The sequence below is a fragment of the Triticum dicoccoides genome, chromosome 7B (assembly GCF_002162155.2).
Source record: "Triticum dicoccoides isolate Atlit2015 ecotype Zavitan chromosome 7B, WEW_v2.0, whole genome shotgun sequence".
NCBI lineage: Eukaryota > Viridiplantae > Streptophyta > Magnoliopsida > Poales > Poaceae > Triticum > Triticum dicoccoides.
In genome coordinates, this window is record NC_041393.1 from 257,930,112 (window position 1) to 257,954,117 (window position 24,006).

The following is a 24,006-nucleotide window of genomic DNA, read 5'->3' on the forward strand; positions in this document are numbered from 1 at the left end:
ATATACATATGGGCCCCACGCCCGTAATTAACCATAGTTTAATTTTTGTTTAGTTTTAACTAATCACAATGGCCCACGCATCAGCACTGACCTTGCTGACGTGGCCATTGACCGACCCCACCTGCTAGTGACCCGGGGCAGCACTGTGTCACTGACCAGTGGGACCCACTGGTCAGATTTGACCCGGCTGACCTCTGTTGACCTGCTGACATCAGAGTGATGTCATGCTGATGCAATATGTATTTTCTGGATTTAATCTTATTCAAGAAATTCCAGAAAATAGTAAAAACTTCTAAAAATCATAGAAAATCAACCGTAACTCCAAATGAAACAAATTATATATGAAAAATGATCAGAAAAATCCAAAGAATATGTTTATGGCATTTTCATGCATGTTAGAGCAACTTATGTCCTCTGTTTAGGACAATTCAATTAAATGACATTTAAACCTTCACATATGGAGTTTGAATTTGAATCTTGGATTCAAACCAACTCCATTTAACTTGCTGCTAGTTGCATTACCTTAAACCACAACATATTGCCATGTCACATTCATGCATCATATTGTGCATTGCATTGATTGTGTTCCTCCTTGTTTGCCGGTGATTGTCCCCTCTCAGTAGACGTTGCTTCGACGATGTGATCGATGACACCGATGAAGAACTATATTATCTTCAGAAGTGCCAGGCAAGCAAAACCCCCTTGTTCATTCCGATACAATCCCAATCTCTCGCTCCTGCTCTCTTTTACTGCATTAGGACAACAACAATTCATCTGTTACTTGCTGCGGTAGCTAAACCCCTTTATCCTCTGCATGACCTGTCATTGCCATAGTAAATAGATGAAACACACTAGCATGAGTAGGAGTTGTTTGAGCCCTGTTGTGCCTACTCATTCATGCTTGTGTGTCATGCCTGCTACTGCTTAGAGTTGAGTCAGGTCTGATTCATCGGGGATGAATCAGAGGTGTGTGAATATGTCCTATTGTGTGTGAGCTAAGTGTGTGAACACGATTTGGAAAAGGTAGCGGTGAGAGGCCATGTAGGAGTACATTGTGGGTTGTCTTATTGCAGCCGTCCTCAGGAACTGAGTTCTGTGTTTGTGATCCATGACCAGCTACTACCACACATTGAAATGCTTAAGTGCCCCTCTCGACTTATTAATCAACTTGATCTCTGTCCAGGAGTTGCAACTAGTTTCTGGTGTTTGTAGGTAGTGTTAGTAGTCTACCAAGTGGCACCCGGTACAGGTGGGCTTGGGACAGACTAGGCACAATGGCCCGATGTACCAAGTAGCACCCGGATGGTGGGCTTGGGAACCCTGCACACATCATTTGGGGCCGTGAGCGACACCCCGGCCGGATCTCCTTGCGGATGGAACCCGAATAGGCGATAAACCTGGACGAGAGACTTGTGTGGTTAGTCAGGTCGTGGCCGACACCCTCACTGGGCTTCCGCTTGAAGGTTTCCGAGTACATGTCGTGTAAACGGCGGTAAGTGGTGAGAGCGTGTGTGAAGAAGTACACCCCTGCAGGGTTAATATGATCTATTCAAATAGCCGTGTCCGCGGTAAAGGACTTCTGGGTTGCCTGTACAGTTCATAGACAAGTGAAAGTGGATACTCTAAAATACGCAAGATAAGCGTGAGTGCTATGGATGGCGCTCTCGTAGGGAGACGGGAGCGGATTCATATGGTGTATTGATATGGTGAATATGTGGACTCGTCTGTGCCACCTCAAAAGAGTTACTTGCAGTCGTAGTTCAGGATAGCCACCGAGTCAAAGCTGGCTTGCTGCAGTTAAACCCCACCACCCCCTTTGTTGATACTGAGGCATATGTAGATAGATCTGATGTAAGTCTTGCTAGGTACATTTGTACTCACGTTGCTTAATTTATGTTTTTGCAGAGAGACTTCAGTCTCGCTAGTAGTTCCACGTGGACTTCGACGTTTAGCTTGTTACCTCAGCTACAATCTTGTGCCCTCAACAGGATTTGGTAGATAGTCAGGATTCTCAGCCTTTTTCATTTGTACATGTCTGTACTCAGACATCTTAAGCTTCTGCTTGTGCTTTGACTTGTATGCTCTGAATGTTGGGTCATGAGACTCAGGTTTGTAATATCTCGCTCCTCGGAGCCTATTGAATAAATACTTTGAGTCGTAGAGTTATGTTGTGATGCCATGTTGTATTTGCACATATCGAGCATATTGTGTGTATGATTTGAAATGCTTGATATGTGTGGGATCTGACTATCTAGTTGTTTATCCTTGGTAGCCTCTCTTACCGGGAAATGTCTCCTAGTGTTTCCACTGAGCCTTGGTAGCTTGCTACTGCTCTGGAACACTTAGGCTAGCTGGCATGTGTCCTTCTTCGTTCCTATGTCTGTCCCTTCGGGGAAATGTCACGCGGTGTCTACCGGAGTCCTGTTAGCCTGCTACAGCCCGGATTCTCTGGAGTCCTGCTAGCCCAGTTGCTACAGCCCGGATTCACTCGCTGATGACCGACACATTCGTTGCTGGGTCATGTATGCCTGTCCCTATAAGTTAGTGCCACTTTGGGTTCACGACTAGCCATGTCAGCCCGGGTTCTTTGTCATATGGATGCCAGCGGAACTATCATATACGTGAGCCAAAAGGCGCAAACGGTCCCGGGCCAGGTAAGGTGGCACCCGTGGGAATACCGTGCGTGAGGCCGCAAAGTGATATGATGTGTTACATGCTAGATCTGTGTGACTTAGGATCGGGGTCCTGACAGCTTTGGTATCAGAGCCTGACTGCCTGTAGGATTACCAAGCCAACTTGTCAAAGTTGAGTCTAGAAATTCTTTAGTTATATAAGGGAATTGATTGTCGGATGGAACGCAAGGCTCTTTTTACTCCTTATACCTTATGCCTTCTGATCTGAGTCATCTTATCTTTCCTACGGGGTTAAGGAACTAGGCTTTCTTTTCTGTCTATCAGGATCACGTGTTACTAATCCATAGACTTATAAGATTGTTGGATTTAAGCCTCAGTTCGGTTCGGACTACCTCCGTATGTTAACTGTTGATGTCGAAACCTTGATATTTTTCTTCTGAGTGGCTATGCCACCATCTTGTAGCATGTCTCCAATCTTTTTGAGCATTTACAGCCGTTATGCTGTCCGAGTCATCCCAGGTCTCTAAACAGCTGATGCATTTGCAAATCCCTTCTTTCCGTTCTTGATGTCCTCTGTGGCCAGGTTAACCACACTAAACAGTGAGTTGAGGTACTCTATTGCCTCGATATATATGTTGGAGTTATTATTATGACCCTAGGTGTCTAGAGTATCACCTCAGTAATCTAGCAATGCTTTGTATCTCAGTGTGATGATTCTGGCCATTATTCTCGAAAGCATCCCATGATGCCATTTAGTTAGTAGGTATTGCACTCCTGGGTTATGAACCCGAGATTCACCTTACTTACTTCATGTTGATAGTGTTTGCTAGTTTCTTTAGGATATTAGTAACCTTTGCATTGTTCCTCGAGGTTTGTGGTATATCCTTCTTCCAAATACCATGAACTGCTTATGGCAGAAGTTCCTCGCTGAACCGAAAGATCATGACCAGTGTGCTCTTGATGAGTTCTCGATTCTATGTTGTGACTCTGCCAGTTCTACCTTTCTGCATGGGTTATCCGGAAGAAATGTTGAACTTTGCTCGACATACTAATCTATGCATCCATGACTCATAAAATCACATGTTCCTTTGAGTTGTCCCTCTTTAGGTGTATTCCGACCCCGTCTATCAATTGATAGTCAAGAGTAGTTGTGCCTCGTGTTCATCGATGCCTGTTATTCTTGTGCTCCGTCAAGCCATTCTATTCCAGAGTGACTAGGAGAAACAAACTCCAGTACCTCATCCATATCCAGGATTGGGTCAAAGCAGTTGTGTTCTGCAGATCAAAATGCTAATATAGCTCTTGTTCTGTTCTACCTTGGAGTATTACCATCTTTATATCAAGAATATCATGGGAATTGCACACCATTCTATGAACTCTTGATACAGTGATACTTCTCGCCCTCATTATTCTTTTCTCGGCTTCCATGTTGTTGCAACCGGAATGCCGACAAGTGAACCGTGATGTGTGAAATCAATACTTCTAGCAACCCCGTTGCTTGGTAGTTAAAGGACAATAATTTTATTCTTAGTGTGTTGGTTCTTGAATCATCATTCTAAGATAGATTGTGCTACCTAGTCCTTATCTCCGGTGCACTCTTCGATCAATGAGTTAGGATTGTGCCAATCCCTCGCTTATTTGATCATATCGTCTTGCCCTGAAAAGCAAGATTGTTCTCGAGCTTAGTAACATATCGGTGGATCATGATTTTCCGAATATCTTCTCGGAAGTGTTACCAGGTTGTCACGTGACCGCTATGTTGAGTTCCTGATCAAGTTGGTTTCTTGTAAACCACCCCCTTCTCCAAGGATCTGTGTTGGATACCCTGAGCTAGTTGGTCAAGCTAAATAACAACTTGGAGAGTTGGAAGATAAAAGCTTGTCTAACCTAGTTCATTTCCAAAGGGATATCTTGTGTTTGTGTGTTTGTTGTAGAAAGATGATATTTTCATAGGCTGACCCTCGTGATCAGTTGTTGGATCTATTGCCTTGTCAAAATCTTGATTTGAGTGTGGGCTATCATCAAATCAAATCGGAGCCAACGATATTCGTAATGTTGTCTTACTCGTGGTTGATTCCTCGAGCATACACCATTATATTCTTTGGGTCTGACCAATTTATATGCACTAAAGCATGTGCATGTAGTTCAAATTTGAATTATGCACATAAAATTCCTAGAAAACCCAGTTAATATATAAAAATTCCAAAGAACCCCGAAAAATTCCAAAATTGAACACAACACTCCTGTTGTTCTATGTTGACACTAGAATTTTTTAAAAGCAATAACAGGCAACGGGCATCGTTTCGTCCCCAAAGGTGGCACGTTCCCTACCGAAACCATCAAGCTTGTTGTGAGAAGCTTATACCCAAACCTGCCCCAAATGGGACAAAATTTTTGCCATGACATGTCGGGTGCCATTCCATGATAGCATGCCAGGTTTCATGATTTTCAGATGAGTTTTGGATTTACTAGAATTTAAAAACCAGGTGTCTCAATGTTTATCGCCGAGTGACGGTGGCGGGGTGTTTGACATTCATTCCCATTTCTTGCATGGGACCTAAGCATGCAACCAAGGACTCCTATTTGAATTTTCAACCAATTTATATGCATTAGAGCATGTGCATGTAGTTCAAATTTGAATTATGCACATAAATGCATTGAAAACTCAATTAATGCATAAAAATGTTCAAACGAACGCCGGAAAATTCCAAAATTTAGCACAACACTCCTGTTGTTCTATGTTGACACTAGAGCCAAAATTGAAATCAACAAGAGGCAACGAATATCATTTCGTCCAGAAAGGTGAAACGTTCCCTACTGTAACCATGAGGCTTGTTGCGAGAAGCTTTGGTTTGTGAGAAGCTTATACCCAAACCTGACCCAAATGGGATAATATTTTTACAACGACATGTTGATGCCATTCCATGATAGCATGCCATGTTCATGAATTACAGATGAGTTTTGGATTTACTAGAATTTAAAAATCAGGTATCTCAATGTTTGTGGCCGAGTGACGGTGGCAGGGTGTTTGACATTCATTCCCATTACTTGCATGGGACCTAAGCATGCAACAAAGGAGACAGATTTGAATTTCCAAGCAATTTATATGCATTAGAGCATGTGCATGTATTTCGAATTTGAATTATGCAGATAAATGCACTGATAGGTCAATTAATGCATAAAAATGTTCAAACGAACACCGAAAAATTCCAAAATTTAACACAACACTCCTACTGTTCTATGTTGACACTAGAGCAAAAACTGAGATCAAGAAGAGACAACAGATATCGTTTTGTCCAGAAAGGTGAAACGTTCCCTACCGTAACCGTGAGGCTTGTTGCGAGAAGCTCTGGTTTATAGAAGCTTATACCCTAGCCTGCCCCAAATGGGACAATATTTTTACCACTGCATGTTGCTTCCATTCCATGATAGCATTTCAAGTTTCATGAATTTCAGACGAGATTTCAATTTACTAGAATTTTAAAACCATGTATCTCAATGTTAGCGGCCGAGCGACGGTGGCAAAGGTGTTTGACATTCATTCCCATTTTTGCATGGGACCTAAGGTTGCAACCAAGGACACGCATTTCATTTTTCAACCCGTTTATATGCACTGGAGCATGTGCATGTAGTTCAAATTTGAATTATGCACATGAATGCATAGAAAACTCATTTAATGTATAAAAATGTCCATGCAAACCCTGAAATATCCCAAAAAATTGCAAACACTCATGTTGTTCTATGTTGACACGAGAAATTTTTTGAAAGTAAGAAGATGCAACAAATATCGTTTTGTCCCCCAAGGAGGCATGTTCCCTACCGAAACCATCATGCTTGTTGTGAGAGAAGCTCTAGTTTGTGAGAAGCTTATACCATAACCTGGCACAAATGGGACAATATTTTTTTACCCCAGCATCTTGATGTCGTTCCATGATAGCTTGCCAGGGTTCATGAATTTCAGACGAGTTTTGTATTTACTAGAATTACAAAAGCAAGCACCTCAACGTTTGCCGGAGAGCCACAATGTCGTGGTGTTTGAAATTCATCCCCATTTCTTCAATGGGACGTAAGCATCAACCCATGGACACATATATCATTTTACAACCCATTTTGGTGCACCGGAGCATGTGCATGTGGTTTAATTTTGAATTGTGCACCTGAAATGCCTAGAAAATCAAGTTACTGTATAAAAATGTCCAAACGAACCCTGAATAATTCCAAATTTTTTTACGACACACCTATAGTTGCATGTTCACTACAGATAGAAGTTCTAGCAATTCAAACACCATCCTTTGCAGCTGTGACCCCATTATGTCATTCAAATCAAGATGAAAAATCAAGTAGACCCCACACAGTTTATTATCACCAACCGTGTGAGATGCAGTACAAAATATCCTGGAGCACCGTCAGTGCATAGTACGCCTATGGCTTACGCGAGAAGGTGCGTCGACTACAGTCCACAGCCGGCGTGTCAAGCACACTAGCTCGCTCCCCAAATATCATTTCACTGTTCACTTGTCGCTGGTGAAAGATGGGAACGTGGACACGCGTCCCGAGGGCAACTTCGGGGTCCCACTCCGGTGAGAGCGCGGCCGCAGCCCCTAGGTGCGTGCTAATAAGCATCATGAGGGCGACCGCAATCTGTGACCAGGTGGCCAAGGCAGCCTAAACAGCCGCTGTTGCTTCTCAGGCAGCGACAACAACATCTGCCTCGGGGACAACAACTGGCGAGAGCGGCACAACAGCTATCCGTTCCGCAGCGGCAGCCTTAGCCCTGATGGAGGCCGCCCAGGACCATGTCAAGGCTGCCCGCCCCTAGATCGTGGCGGTCATCACACAAATTTAAAGAAGCTTCTCCGACAACGGTCGGCAACCCACGACCTAAGAGTTGGCAATCGCCGAGAGCGTTCGAGCAGCCGTCCGTTCCTGCGCGGCATACCTTGCCATGACGGAGCACGCCAAAACCCAGATGGCGGCCGCCCATGCCCAGCTCGTGGTGGCATTTTCCAAAGAGATGGCGGCCGCGGATGGTGAGATGCTTGCCGAGTATGGTATGATGGATGTCATGGAGCCCCTTCCCTAGTCGACCATCGGGCGCGAACTGGACATGGAGGAGGTGGCGGAGATCGACGAGCACCAGCCGTAGTAGTACTCTTTGTCTTGTTAAATTAAGAGCGCCAGCCTTTAATTTGTTAGAGTATTGTTTAGGCCAGCTAGCTCTATTTAATTGCTGAACTTGCTAGATTAAGAAGTGTGGGTGTGCTGTAGTCTCCTTTCTGTTCCCAAATTATGCAATGACGTGGATGAGCACTGTAACCAGGGAAATTGGAACCAAACTTTTTGACGTTCAAACTCATCGCACTCGGGTTAAGCTATCTGAATTGTTTGTGATGTTCACATATTGTACACAGTTCTGAATAAGGGACCGTATCTGATGACACTTTGTGCGCCAGTTTTTTCGCTGAAGTGATTCCAAATTTTCGGCTTCCACGGAAATATCTACCTCCCCGCCCCCTCCCCTTTCCAAAAGCCACATTCCCCCTATTTTCGACTTCCTTTCCAAGTTGAAACCTTCACTCCTAGCTTGCAGCGCCGCCTCCTCGCCGGCGACCCTCCATCACGCTGCTCTGCCTCGCCTATCCAGGAAGGTAATCCACACCCGACCCCCATCCTCCTCCTCCTTCCACATCCCACATGCCCCGACCGCCGGCGGGAGCGTGACACCTTCAACCCAAATCACCGACCCCTCCACCAAATAAGCGCCACCCTAAGCCATGGTGCATGCAGTATAGCCAGGATCTCAAGGAGCATTTGGCAGCGGAGAAGCAAATCATGGCCGCACGCGCGGATGAGGTCGCGACGGCTGCCATTTGTGCTGACCCCCAGATCTTGGAGGAGTACCTTGCCATTTTCTAGCTACGCTGGTTAAGCATGCTCGGTTTACCCGTTGTGTGTGCTGCTCCTGCCTTTCCTTAACAAATTCTAGTGAATTGTGCTATCTACTTTTACCATGCAATTTGTTGCTCTAGTGTATATGTTCTATATATCATGCAAAGTGGTGCTCACTTATTAATTGTTTGGTTAATTAGTTGTCGTGTTCAGTTAACTATTTGGTTCAATTCTGCAAATGTGATGTTCAATTCTTTAGGGTTGAATTTTGTATTGTCTTTGATGTGAGAAATAAATCGAATTTTCTTTACAAAATACATGAGAAACAAATCCAATTGCTATATTTCCAAGTTGTCAAGCATGCTTGGTTTGTTTAACTGTTTGATCTTCTAGTATGTTATACATTGTGCAATGTGGTGCTCAGTTAACGTTTGGTTCATTTGTTGTGGTGTTTAGTTAACTGTTTGGTTCCATTCGGCAAAGTGATGTTCAATTGTTGTGGGTGCATTCTGTTATTGTATACCATGTGAGAAATAAATTGAATTTGGCTATACTAAATACATGAGAAACAAATACAATTGCTATATTTCCAAGTTGTTAAGCATGCTTGGTTTGGTTAACTGTCTGATCTTCTATTAGGAGTATGTTATATTGTGCAATGTGGTGCTTAGTTAATGTTTGGTTCATTTGTTGTGGTCTTTATTTAACTGCTTGGTTCAATTCTGCAATGCAATGTCCAATTGTCATGGGTAGAATTTTGTATTGTTGTGCATGTGAGGAATAATCAAATTTGGCTGCACTTAATACATGGGAAACATATACAATTGCTATATTTACTAGTTCTTAATGATTCTTGGTTTGGATAAATGGGTTTTCCATGTGGCTTGAATTAAACTGATGAATCTGCAATGTGCTTATTTTTTATCAACATATTTTACTAATAGCATGCAGACCCTCACTTAACCTGATCACTAACTACCTTATATGTGTTGCAGGGAAGCAATGGGAAGCACCGAGGTTTACACATGCATGGTCATTTGTCTCATAGCACATTATTGTGCAATTGCAGGAACCATTCTAATACTTAGGTTTTAAATAATTTGGTCTTGCACATGTAGGTCCTGCTGTCTGAGGTTTTGACCCACTGTTCGACCCTTTTTGCATGTGGGGAAATGAGTTGTCCATGAATATCAGTCAAGTCAAGAAACTCAGAAAGATTGGATAAAGAAATTAGTGACAAAAAACAACAACATCTTTCTTCTTTACAATGAAAAAGACATCAATTCACTACATGATGGTACTAACTATTATACCTTGTATTTTTTATTCCTTTGCCCCATTTCCAATATAGAGAAGATATTTATGCACATCCTTATTTCTAGGCCTTTCCAAAACAATTCACTGATGATTACCTCTCAAACCACATGTATGGTTAGGAGGCGAGGAAGGTATTCATACAACACCCACGGTTCAATATTGAAGTGTTCCTGAAGAGGACGAAGGATGGACGGTCAATCATCCACAAGCACTGGCCTAAAGTTGCAAAGACCTTCAACATCAATGAAAGCTCAATATTCGCCTCCCGCTTCAGCAGTTTTCCCGATGAGATGCATCTGTCTATGTATCGTCTATGATGCTAATTTCGAAAGGTTCTAGATGTTGCATGTGAAACTTGGTGCTGGTGCAGTTGTGTATGGGGTAGCCGAGTGCTGAAGCTATATCATGTTGTACTCTGATGTATTTCAATTATGAAATCCTGCTTCCTTAATATGGGAATGAAATATATTATGTGTTTAATATGAATGTCAATTAGATTAATAAATGGATTATTAATAATAGGGCAATTAGCCTGCTAATTGGTTTTTGCCATTGCAAACGGTTATTGAGAAAATACCATGGGTGATGACCTAAGGCAACACACACAGTTTCTAGGAATAAACCGTGTTGGATCGATGAAAAATCACACACGACATTCTCTTCAAAACTGTTTGCGTTAGGCCACTGATACGTCTCCAACGTATCTATAATATTTGATTGTTCCATGCTATTATATTACCATTCTTGGATGTTTTACTATCATTTTATATCATTTTTTGGTACTAACCTATTGACATAGTGCCCAGTTCCAGTTGTTGTATTTTGTATGTTTTTTACATTGCAGGAAATCAATATCAAACGGAGTCCAAATGCAACGAAACTCCTGGAGGATTTTTTGGGCCAGAAGAAAGCCATTGGGCCAAGGAAGCACTTGGGGGGCTGCTTGAGGGGAGCAGCATTCACCAGGGCGCGCCAGGAGGCCCAGGCGCGCCCTGGTGGGTTATGCCCACCTCGGGTGCCCCCTGAACCGCCTCTTTTCTCTATATATACCCAAATATTCTAGAAACCCTAGAGAGTCGGAAAAAATAATTCCAGCCGCCGCATAGTCCAGAACGACCAAATCCAATCTAGACACCGTCATGGAGGGGTTCACCACTTCCATTGGTGCCTCTCCTATGATGAGTGAGTAGTTCTTTGTAAACCTACGTGTCCGTAGTTAGTAGCTAGATGGCTTCCTCTCTCTCTCTCTCTTGATTATCAATAGAAAGGTCTCTTGGAGATCCATATGATGTAAGTCTTTTGGCGGTGTGTTTGTTGGGATCCGATGAACTTTGAGTTTATGATCAGATGTATGTTTTTATCCAAGAAAGTTATTTGAGTATTCTTTGATCTCTTATATGCATGATTGCTTATAGCCTCGTATTTCTTCTCTCATATTTGGGTTTTGTTTGGCCAACTTGATCTATTTATCTTGCAACGGGAAGAGGTGCTTTGTAGTGGGTTCGATCTTACGGTGCTTGATCCCAGTGACAGAAGGGGAACCGACACGTATGTATCGTTGCTACTGAGGATAACAAGATGAGATCTATATCTCCGCAATAGATAAACAGATCTCGTCTACATCATGTCATCGTTTTTATTGCATTGCTCCGTTTTCTCATGAACTTAATACGCTAGATGCATGCTGGATAGCGGTCGATGTGTGGAGTAATAGTAGTAGATGCTGGCAGGAGTTGTACTACTAATCTTGGGCCTGATGCATATATAATGATCATTACTTGGATATCGTCATGATTATTTGAAGTTCTATCAATTTCCCAACAATAATTTTTCCCACCATTTGCTATTTTTCTCGAGAGAAGCCACTAGTGAAACCTACGGCACCCGGGTCTCTTTTCATCATATTTGCCTTTGCGATTTATTTTCTCTTGCATTTATTTTCAGATCTATTAAACCAAAAATACAAAAATAACTTGCTGCAATTTATTTGTTCCATGATCTATTTATCCTATCTACCACTTTTACCTCACGTTATTTGCCTATCTTGAGGTGCCATACCCGGAAGGGATTGACAACCCCTTTAACATGTCGGGTTGCGAGTATTTGTTATTAGCATGCAGGTGTTGTTTACGTGGTGTGAGGAGGTTCTCCTAATGGTTCGATAACCTTGGTCTCATCACCGAGGGAAATATCTACTATCGCTATATTGCATCATCCCTTCCTCTTTGGGGAAATACCGACGTAGTTCTAGCAGACATCAGCCACCTTGCACAAACGTTTACCGCATAAAAGCTGTGTGTAATGGACAGCCTTTGCCACACAATTTATTCTACGCACCGTGTGTGATGCATTCAATAACGCAAACAATAAAATTATTAATATTGTGTGCGATGGGAATGCTATCACAAACGATTTAATGAGGAAAATTATGTGTGATGTACCTACGAACGGAAACGTTTTCCTTGCAGCGACTGTGTGGGATGTATATATGAACGGAAACGTTTAGCAGGGACTAACTGTGTGGGATGTACTTACGACCAAAAACGATTTCTCCTATATAATTGTATTTTTTTTTAGCACTACTGTATGTATAACCGTATTTGCTTGCTCGCCGGTCGCACACGACCTCATTTTGCCAAGCGTGTATGCCAGGATGGCATATCCCCGACGGTTTCTGGGTCGTGTGGGAAGGACCCCCTTATCGCCCACACTCACTTGGCGATGGTTCCAAATGCTATCGTGGAAAGGGGTTAAAAACCGTTTGTATAGCACCAACGCATACCAGTGAATCCACAAATAAATCATAGACATGGCATTAACAATATTAAACTCATAGTGATATTTGAACATGTGAGCACGTACTACGCATAGAGTAGATACATCTATCTAAACAACTCGTATGAATAATAAAGAAATACACAAGACGAATTAATGTGTTATACCCTCTAGTTGGCTAGGTTAGAACCGTGGTTGTGGAAATGACATCCTCGACAACCTTCTTCTCGGTTTTTGTAGGCATTTTGGGAACCAAGGTACCCAGACTTGCCTGCCTGCGGCCCATGGCGTGGCTCCCCCGACGGCCTGGTACGGCCCATCTACAAGACTACCAAGACAAGACCCTCATGAGGGCTCCCTGGCCTCGCGAGGCGGACGACACCAAGACCTCCAGAGGGAGTGGCCTCCCCAGGCGGCCTCTCGAGGAGCGGAGATTTCTATGCAGGTATACAACCTCACGAGGCTGCGGTGACGTGAGCCATGACGACCAAGGCTAGGCAGGCACAAGTGGGCACAAAGGAGACATTTCCCCTTTCGGTGCTAAGGGAGCAAGGACGGACGTGGGTTCCCAAGGAGCCCTCCAAAGGTTTCCATTTCGGTGCAATGAGACCAAGACCATGAGCTCGGAAGGACGGATGTCATCAGCGAGCCCACCGCTACGTCACGACCAGAAGCTTTGCCGGAGAAGACCACCTTTTGTCAGGATAGAGTGTACCTCTTGTCCCCTTTCAAATTGGCCGTTGTGGAATCCCTTCCTGCCTAAGTTTCCAGGGAAGAGGACCAATGCCACTATAAATATAGATTAGCCACCACCGTAGAACGGGTCAACTCATTCTCGCTCCCTTTGAGCCCTCGCGAGGCAACTCGTCCACTGTACTAGTTCATCCTCGAACCTCCTCGTGAGGCCAATCCACCACAAAGCAGGAGTAGGGTTTTACACCGCAAGGTGGCCTGAATCTGGGTAAACTGCCGTGTTCATCTTCTTCCTTGATTGAGCGTGTATCCGGCGAGGCTAGGCTGTAGGGCAATGAGCTCAAGGTTTGAGAGGTTGAGGTCGTCTCACACGCCCCAAAGTTCGAACCTTCTTGGGCCCGTGGAGCTTTCGGAATCCGACATTTGGCACACCAGGTAGGGGCGTGTCAAAGTCCTTCTTTCACCTTCACTTCGCCTCCATTCCGTTGCTCTCATGACCGACGCACGCCGTGTCCGTCCAGAGCGCCCAGCCGCTCGTGTCTCCCAGACAGCACCCGTGGCCAACAACGCTCCCCGCTGCTCTGCCTCCCCCACGACCAATGCTGCCAGTGACCCTGCTGCTCACGAGTAGCAGGATACGTCGCTGCCACCTTCTGTGCGGCGCGGCAGCCGCACAGCTACTCCGTCGCCTACTCCAGCCACGACATCATCCTCCCTTGCTCGCTGCGGGCTGGCAAACACGCAGGTTGCGCTGCTCATGGCGCATGAGCTCCTACGTTATCACCCAGCCAATGAACTATACGACAACTGGCTTTGCCGCATCGCCAAGGTCATCAACCCCGCTGGCGAGGCCCCATGCACCGCCCCGCTCGCTCCTTCCCCCACCGTCCTAGGCAGGCAACGTGGCTCACAGCGCGCCTCCTCCTCCTCCTTTGGGCGGTGCCGACCCCGAGCCCAGGCATGATACACACCAGCGTGACCCGCCACACGGAGCGCCAACGTGCGATGAAGCGAGCTGCCAGGTGGTCCAGAGGCCACAAGCCGATGTGCGCGCACTCCCAGCGCCAGCACCAGGACCACGCACCGCCGGAGGTTGTGGCACGCTGACATCAAGACCGATCTCCACCCATGTGGCCTGCACCTGTGAGTGCGGCAGGCTGCCGTGCCTTCACCCTGGAGCTGCACCGTGTTGTTTGGCCCATCAAGTTCAAGCCGGATTTTCTTCCACGCTACGACGGCACCCCAACCGCACGGAATTCCTCCAGCTCTACGCGCTGAGCATTGAAGTGGCAAACAGAGATGACAAGGTCATGGTGAACTGGTTCCCCATGGCCCTTAAGGACATGGCACACTCTTGGCTTCAGAACCTCCCAGAGGGGTCAATCCCCTCCTGGGAGGAGCTCCGTGGGTGCTTCATCGCCAACTTCCAGGGCACCCGCAACCGCGCTCCCATAGTGGGCAACCAGCAGCACGTAAAGAAGCAGCCGGGCGAGACCTTGCACAAGTACATACACCGCTTCACGAACGTCCGACTCAAGTTCAGGAAGGTGTCAGATGAGGCCATCATCTCAGTGTTCTCTAATGGCGTCTGGGATGTCAAGATGAAGGAGGAGCTTGCCATCCACAAGGACCTGTGCTCAGCCCTGGAGATGTTCAACATGACGAACAAGTGAGCAAGGGCCGAGGAAGGCTGCCTCTCCCTCCTGGAGCTTCCAGAGGCCGATCCTGAAGACAAGAAGGCCAAGTCTAAGGAGGCAAAGCACAAGGGCTCTACTATGCTTGAGGCTGAGCCTGAGATGAAGCATGGTCGCGACCACGACGAACCTCCCACGGGCAACCACCCATTCTGCGTCTTCCACAACGTCCATAGCCACAACACCAACGACTGCCAGGAGCTCAGGGTCCTCCGTGAGGGGCACCTCGGTCGTTTCCCCGAGCGGGGTGACCGTGGTTACGACTGTGGAGGAGGTGGTGGCAGAGGCCGCCGGGACAACCACGACCCTCGCCAGGATTGGCGCGACCAGCCTTGCGAGGACCACTGGCGTGATAAGCCTCGTGACGGGCCCTGACGTGATCAGCCTCGTGAGGCCCGTCCTCAGGGCAATGCTGGCCTTCCTCTGTTGCCGCTGCCGCCAAGAAGGAATGACGACAACCGACAAGACGACGGGGCTGGGGGCTTCAAAGAACTTCGTGCTATCGCCTGCATCCTAGGTGGCGCGCAAGCCCCAGCCTCATATTGCATCTTCAAGCAATTCGCTCATGAGGTGAACGCAGCCCTCCCGAGGCTCGAGGCCGCGCGTCCCCTCAAGTGGTCACAGTATGCTATCACCTTCGACTCCAAGAACCACCTCAAGTGCTCGGCCGCCGGAGGACCGCTTCCCATGCTCTGCACACCCACCATCAACAATGTCTTCGTCACCAAGACCCTCATCAACGGTGGCGCGGGGCTCAATGTCCTCTCTGTCGAGACGTTCAAGATGTTCCAAGTGTCTTATGATCAGCTCCTGCCAACTAAGCCTTTCTCAGGGGTGACTGACGGCTCCACCATCCCCCTGGGGCAGGTATGCCTCCCAGTCACCTTCGACAAGTGCGACAACTACCACACCGAGCTTATCGACTTCGACATCGCTCACATCGGCCTCCTATACAATGCCATCCTGGGATATCCGACCCTCGCCAAGTTCATGGTGTCAACCCACCATGGCTACAATGTCCTCAAGATGCCAGGGAGTGGCGGCATCATCACGGTCACCTATGATGAGAAGGATGCGGTGTGCTCCCTCGAGCGCGCCTACCAAGCCACATCAGCTAACCCAGACAACGAGGGCGCTGTCCTACCTCTGGAAGCTCCTCCTCAAGAGTCGTTAGGAGACTGGTGCTCCCACCGGCGGTGCCTCAGGCTCCGCGTCCACTGCTAGGGCGCCCCTTCCTCCTGCATAGGAAGGTGCACCCGACGCTTCCCTTAGGACGGGCTCGGGGGCTTCCGTGTGGAGAGCCTCCGGCCTGACCGGTGCGGCGAGGGAGGTGCTCGTGCACCACCTGGAGGTGTGCTTTGATGCGCGTCCCCATGAGTAAGACGCACAACACGAGTCACCATGTGCACGAGACTTCATCACCAAGGGGATCTAGGAGCTTCAGGAGGCAAGGGCCATGCGTGGCAAGCGCCGCCCCGCACGGCCTCCCAGTGCAGTTGCGCCCCCTAACGTGGGCAGCGAGCTGCGTGTCTGCATTAACATCCCGGGCCTTAACAGGGCCGCTTCGCAGGACCTCTTCTGGCTGTCCCGTTTTGGCTAGAGTGGGGGCTACCCCTACATCTACGTCCGCATGCCGTTTGGCCTGCAGAGTGTGGGCGCCATGTACCAGCGCTTTGCGCAGCATGCTATTGCGGCTCACGAGGCCAAATGCCAGGCTGTCATGTCAGAGGAGGTCACGGACCCTTGCAAGCCTCCCGGGCCTTGTGATCTTCCCATGCCTCTGGATCCGCACGACTCATGAGGAGGGATTTCCATGACACATACCTTCAGCTGCCCTGACACTTCTTCAACACTGGTGCCAGGTGACTTTTTGGTTTGCTAGGTTGAGGGCTCCCCTCGGGCCGTATTATCCTCGAGCTGTCAGTGACCGCTCCCCCTGCTTTTATTGTTTCAATTCATGTACTCTGGATCAATTATGTTTTCATGAGCTACTTTGGTTGTTAACCCTGCGTTTGGCTCTGCACTGCCTTCGGAGTCACCTCTGCGGGTCCTGTGCATTGGCAGCTCTCCTCTTGAACGTCCTGTGCGAGGGGGCTACCGGCACGACGCCTGTGATTGGGTCCGTCCCTACAACACTGATAAATCTAAGAGACTGAGCTCTGGCTCGTGCGCCGGCCCCGTGCACATCACCTCACCAGGTCCTTAGTGCCTTCGTCTTCTCATGGAACGACCATGAGCAGATCAGCAAGCGCGCGTCGCCTCTTGTGTTTTGTGACTAACTAACCCACAGGGGCCTCAGGAGACTAGACCTCGCGATTACGACGCTCCAACTTCGACATTTTGCAAAAGTCTAAGTAAATGCTTCCCTAAACTCCGTGTGACGACAGATATGGCCTTTACCAAGCACCTCGGAAAGGCGGGCCATTCCTATTTTGCGCAAATCGCTTGCACATTAAAAGGGGCCCCACTCAGCATCACGCTTCAGGAGCTCCTACTGGCTCTCAAGCCCTCACCCCTGGCCTTGACCACGACATCGTGACCTGGCATACTAGAGGCAGCTGAGCCCCGCTCCAGGGCCAGGTCCTGAGGATGTAGAGCATTATGGTGAGCAAAGAAAGGGCAATTGCCAGCCTCGCGGGGATATACAGGGAAAAGGGTATGTGCCCGTCGGCGCTAGTGTTCGCTCGTCCACTCTCTGGAATATGATGGACATTAGCCTCCTGACACGCCCCTAGTGGGGGCTTATTCTAATCCATTGAAGAATAGGGAACATGCATGATGTCGGGAGCTCCAGGGAAGCTCGCCCCCGGGAGTAGGAATCACCACGGAACACAACCTCACCAAGCTAAGTTATTCTGCGCACACCAGCACGAGCTCTATCGCTGACATTTCATTCTTTCACGGCCTCGCTCGGGCAAGGAACCCCCCTTTTTTCAATCTTTTGATAGTCGCTTGAGCGCCAAGGGGGACATCCTGGGCATCGCGCCTCAGGGGCTCTTACTGGACCTCAGGTCGCTCACCTCCTGTCCTTACACACGGCATCAACGACCTGGCATACCAGCGACGGCTGAAGCCACCTAGGGACTAGGTCCCGCCGATGTAGAGCAACATGCTATCGCGAGATCAAAAAAGGGGACCAATGCCCGAACGAGGAACACGAGCATAACCAAGAGCATGGGCCGAAAGCGTTAAAATAAAGGCGCAAGCGCCTTGGTTCTTACACGCCCCCTCGGGGCCCTTCACGGTTTTGATACAGGAAGAAGGCAAAAGAAAAGACCGACAAGGGCCGCTGTTCAGGAGATGCAGGCTCTGACGTCATGTCCTCCTCCTAGGCTCGGGCGCGGTGACTCGGTGTAGTCGTCATCGCTTGAGCTCTCCCTGGAGGAGGTACCACCGCTACTAGAGGTGTCCCAGACAAGGCTGATGCCTACTTGAACTATGTCGGTATTTCTCCAAAGAGGAAGGGATGATGCAGCACAACGACTGTAGGTATTTCCCTCAACGATGAGATCAAGGTTATCGAACCAGTAGGAGAACCAAGCATCACAACGTAAATAGCCCCTGCACACAAATGACAAATACTCACAACCGATGTGTCAAAGGGGTTGTCAATCCCTTTCGGGTAACGGTGCCTCAAATTGGCGAGAGGACATGATAAAGTTGTGATAGATAGGATAAATAGATCACAAAATAAATAAAGTGCAGCAAGGTATTTTTTATTTTTGGTTTAATAGATCTGAATATAAAAGCAAAGGAAAATAGATCGCAATGGCAAATATGATGAAAAGAGACCCAGGGGCCGTAGGTTTCACTAGTGGCTTATCTCGATAAAAATAGCAAACGGTGGGAAAACAATTACTGTTGGGTAATTGATAGAACTTCAAATTATCATGACGATATCTAGGCAATGATCATTATATAGGCATCACGTCCAAGATTAGTATACCGGCTCCTGCCTGCATCTATTACTATTACTCCACACATAGACCGCAGTCCAACATGCATCTAGTGTATTAAGTTCAGGGAAAAATGGAGTAATGCAATAAGAACGATGACATGATGTAGACAATATCTATTTATGTAGACATAGACCCCATCTTGTTAGCCTTAATAGCAACGATACATACGTGCCATTTCCCCTTCTGTCATTGGGATCAAGCACCGTAAGATCGAACCCATCACAAAGAACCTCTCCCATTGCAAGATAAATAGATCAACTTGGCCAAACAAAACCCAAATATCAAAGAAGAAATACGAGGCTATAATCAATTATGCATATAAGAGATCAAAGAAGACTCAAATAACTTTCATGGATAAAAACATAGATCTGATGTTAACCTCAAAGTTCATCGGATCCCAACAAACACACCATAAAAGACTTACATCGTATGGATCTCGAAGAGACCATTGTAGTGATAATCAAGAGAGAGAGAGAGAGGAAGCCATCTAGCTACTAACTACAGACCCGTAGGTCTACAAAGAACTACTCACACATCACCGGGGAGGCACCAATGGGCATGATGAACCCCTCTGAGATGGTGTCTAGATTGGATCTCGTGTTTCTGGAACTTGCGGCGGCTGGAATTGATTTTCGTCGACTCCCCTAGGGTTTCTAGAATATTAGGGTATTTATAGAACAAAGAGGCGGTGTGGGAGGCCACCGAGGTGGGGACAACCAACCTGGGCGCGCCTGGGCCTCCAGGCATACCCTTGTGGGTTGTGCTCCCCTCGAAGCTCCCCTCAGGTAATTCCTTGGCCCACTGGACGTCTTCTGGTCCAAAAAAAATCCACAAAAAGTTTCGCTACGTTTGGACTCCATTTGGTATTGATTTCCTGTGATGTAAAAAACAAGCAAAAAACAACAACATGAACTGGGCACTATGTCAATAGGTTAGTACCAAAAAATGATATAAATTTATTATAAAATGATTGTAAAACATCCAAGAATGATAATATAACAACGTGGAACAATAAAAAATTATAGGTACATTGGAGACGTATCAGCATCCCCAAGCTTAATTCCTGCTCGTCCTCGAGTAGGTAAATGATAAAAACATAATTTTTAATGTGGAATGCTGCCTAACATGTTCTTCACATTTTCTTTTCTTTGTAGCATGGACATTTGCACTTTTATATGGTTCAAAGCAATAGTCTAGTTTTGACATGAAGACTTTAGTACTCAAGCATACCAACAAGCAACCATGTCTTTCAAAATATCAACACTAAAGCAAGTTATCCCTAGCCCATTATGCTCAATCATTGATCCATTCATGAAACCCACTCGAATATTAGCTACACCCAATGCTCAAATATGATCGTAGTGCCCCTTAGTTGGTTCTTTATAAGAGAAGATGGAGACTCAAATTCAAAAATAATAATTGCATAAAGTAAAAGAAAGGCCCTTCACAGAGGGAAGTAGGGATTTGTATAGGTGCCAGAGCTCAAAGCAAAAATTGAGAGATAAAAGTATTTTGGGAGGCATACTTTTCCCACCAACAAAAAAGACTTAGAGCTCCCACCACTTTCCATGCTAGATACATCATAGGTGGTTCCCAAACAGAAAATAAAGTTTATTCCTTTTTCCACCATTACTTTCACTTTCCATGGCTAACTGTATTCGCGGGTGCCCTCCATACAAACACTTTCCATGGAATTTATTATTTGACAACATAAAATAAATTCATTTTTCATTTCAGGACTGGGCATCCCTATAATACCTTTGCTGTACTCTCGTGCAATGACAAGTGAATAAACACTCATCGTGAAAATAACACATCTAGCATGGAAAATATTGGCCACCCCTCACCGCCTCGCGAGTAGTACAAGCACACAAAACAAATTTATTTTGAAAATTAGAGATGGCACATGCAAATTTGCTTAGAACGGCGGAAATACCGCATATAGGTAGGTATAGTGGACTCATATGGCAAAACTGGTTTAAAAGGTTTTGGATGCACAAGTAGTGATCATACTTAGTGCAAAATGAAGGCTAGCAAAAAGATTGAGAAGCGACCAACCAAGAAACGAAAAAATCTCGCACCCAAGCATTATGCATAAGTAACACCGAATAATGCACCACAAGAAGGATATAAATTTCATTGCATAACTATCGACTTTCGTGCTTGCATAGGGATTCACAAACCTTAACATCAATATTCTTACTAAAGCATAATTACTCATAAACCTGACTCACATATCATATCGTCATATCTCAAAACCATTACTAAGAATCAAGTTTATTTTGTCCAATGATCTTCATGAAAGTTTTTATTATATCCTCCTTGGATATCTATCACTTTCAGACTGTTTTCATATGTTCCTTTTGATAATCTCAAACAAATTTAAGTGAAGAACATGAGCATAATTTTTCTTTCTCTCAAAATAATCTAAGTGAAGCAAGAGAGCATTTCGTCAAAAATAACAAAGCACACCATGCTCAAAAAGATATAAGTGAAGCAGTAGAGCAATTCCATGGCTCTAAAAATTTAAGTGAAGCATTGGAGCAAGCATAGCATAATTTTTGGCTCTCTCAAAAAGGTGTGTCCAGCAAGGATTCAAGACTTAAAACACAAAGCAAAACAAGCAAAGACTCATATCACACAAGACGCTCCAAGCAAAACTCATAATATGTGACCAATAAAAACATAGTTCCAAGTAATATACCGATGGTTGTTAGAAGAAAGAGGGGATGCCACTCGGGGGCATCCCAAAGCTTAGTTGCTTGCTACTTCTTGAATATTATCTTAGGATGCCTCGGGCATCCCCAAGCTTAGCCTTTGGCTAATCCTTATTCCTTCATCCATCGTAAGATCACCCAAAACTTGAAAACTTCAATCACACAAAACTCAACAAAACCTTCGTGAGATCCGTTAGTATAAGAAAGCAAACCACTACTATAAGTATTGTTGCAAACCCATTCATATTTTATTTTGGCATTATATCTACTATATTCCAACTTTTCTTTGGCAAAAATTCTTCAAATAAAACCATAGAATCATCAAAACACGCACACAACACAAAGAAAAGAGAATATGTCAAAAACAGAACAATATGTAGCAATCTGACTACTTCGAATACTTCTGTAACTCCAAAATTCTGAAAAATTAGGATAACGTGATAAATTTGGTTATTAATCTTCTACTCTCCAAGCCCCAAGAGATTCGTCCGGGATGTAATCCGGTGGGTCGGGGTCAATGCGGTATTTGAGATCTGAGATGCAGTTTTGGGCAGAAATTGGGGATTTTGGTGTCAAAATTGTTCATGGATGGAAAGGGGGGAAACTTGGGGAGATGCTAGATCTACCCAAAACCAAGCAAATCCATGGATCAAAATCAACCAAAAAAATCAACAAATCAACAAACCACAAAAAAATTTAGGGCTATTTTTGGTGGGGATTTTTGAAATTCGGGTAGAACACATCAGAGTTAGGCTAGAAAAAGAAGGGTAGGGGCTCCAAATTCATGATCAACGTGGCTCATGATACCAAGATGATGTAGGGTGGAACCCTAGTGGCTGATCTTTCATGAAATGGAGGGGATCATGCAAAGAACATGAAGAACACGAGGGGAAAACATGAGGGAAACGAGAGGAATCACTCAAATCAACGAGAAACGATCACACATGTGCTAGATCCATGAACACAAAGAGAAATATACGATCCATGGTCAACAAAGGATGATACAAACAATAACTAGTTCATCTCTGTGAGGAGGCCTTGAGTCACGAGGGATCTTCCCGTGAAGGGTCTTGAATCCAAGCGTGGATCTTCTTTGTACATGTCGCGGTCTCTCGATGGAGGAGAACCACAAGGATGAGCAAAGCTCTATCTCTAAAATGAGCTAAACCTATGCTGACCCTAACTAGGAGGAGGTGGAGGAGTATATATAGTATAGGGACACGAAGGGGTAAGTGAGGAGTACATGGGCTTCAACCCAATACACTATGCGCAGATAGGCATTGCACATCCGATGGCTGTCGGTCGTCCGGTCTCTCGCGGGGGTCTGGTCGTCTGGGAGTCTTTGGACTTCCGACATTTTGGCTCTAGTCCGGTAGTGCCGGATTTCCGGTCGCAGTCGGTCGTCCGGGCGCTGATGAGTGTCGGACGTCTGGTGTCTGGCGGTCCTCTGGGTGCTGTAGGTTGTCTCGTAGTCTACCGGAGAGAAGAGGGGGAAGAAACAATGAATACCAAGTAAACAGATGCATATCGATGCATGACATGCCAAGAAGCGATGCTAGGCGTGCCCTAACGTGGTATGAGGTGGTACTGGTTAAGGGGGGAATCATCCGGGAAAGTATTCCCGGTGTTTCGTGTTTTCGGGCAGAGGAGCCGGAGGGGGAAAGTTGCGGGTTCGATAGGTTAGAGGGGTGTGGCGGACGAATGGACTGCGTATCCGGAATCGTCTCGTCGTTCTGAGCAACTTTCATGTTGAAAATATTTTAATCCGAGTTACGGATTAAAAGATATGATTTTTAAAAGATTTTAATAATTTTGGAATTTAATTATTTATTAAATTAATTCGAAAAAAGGTATTTATGACGTCAGCATGATGTCATGCTGACGTCAGCAGTCAACAGGGGTTGACTGAGTCAACCCTGACATGTGGGTCCAGTGGGACCCACCTGTCATTCTCTATTTAAATTAATTAGGGTTTAGGTTAATCTAATTATAGTTTAATTAAACTTAACTAGTTAATTAATATAATTAAACCGGATTAATTAACTTAATTAATTAATTAATTAATTAATAATTTTATTAAATCATTTTAATTTTATTAATTATATTTATTGTTTTTTTATTTATTTTAATATTCATTATTTATTTATTATTCTTTTTATTTTTATTATTATTTATTTATTTATTTTTCTTTACTTCTTTTCTTTTCCTTTTCTTCTTTTTTTTTTGTTCTGGGGCTGGGGCCCCCATGTCAGTGGCCCCAGGGGGCCTAACGGGCGCACGGGCAAGCGGCCGCTGGGCATAGGGTGCGGGCGCCCATCGAGGGCGAGGC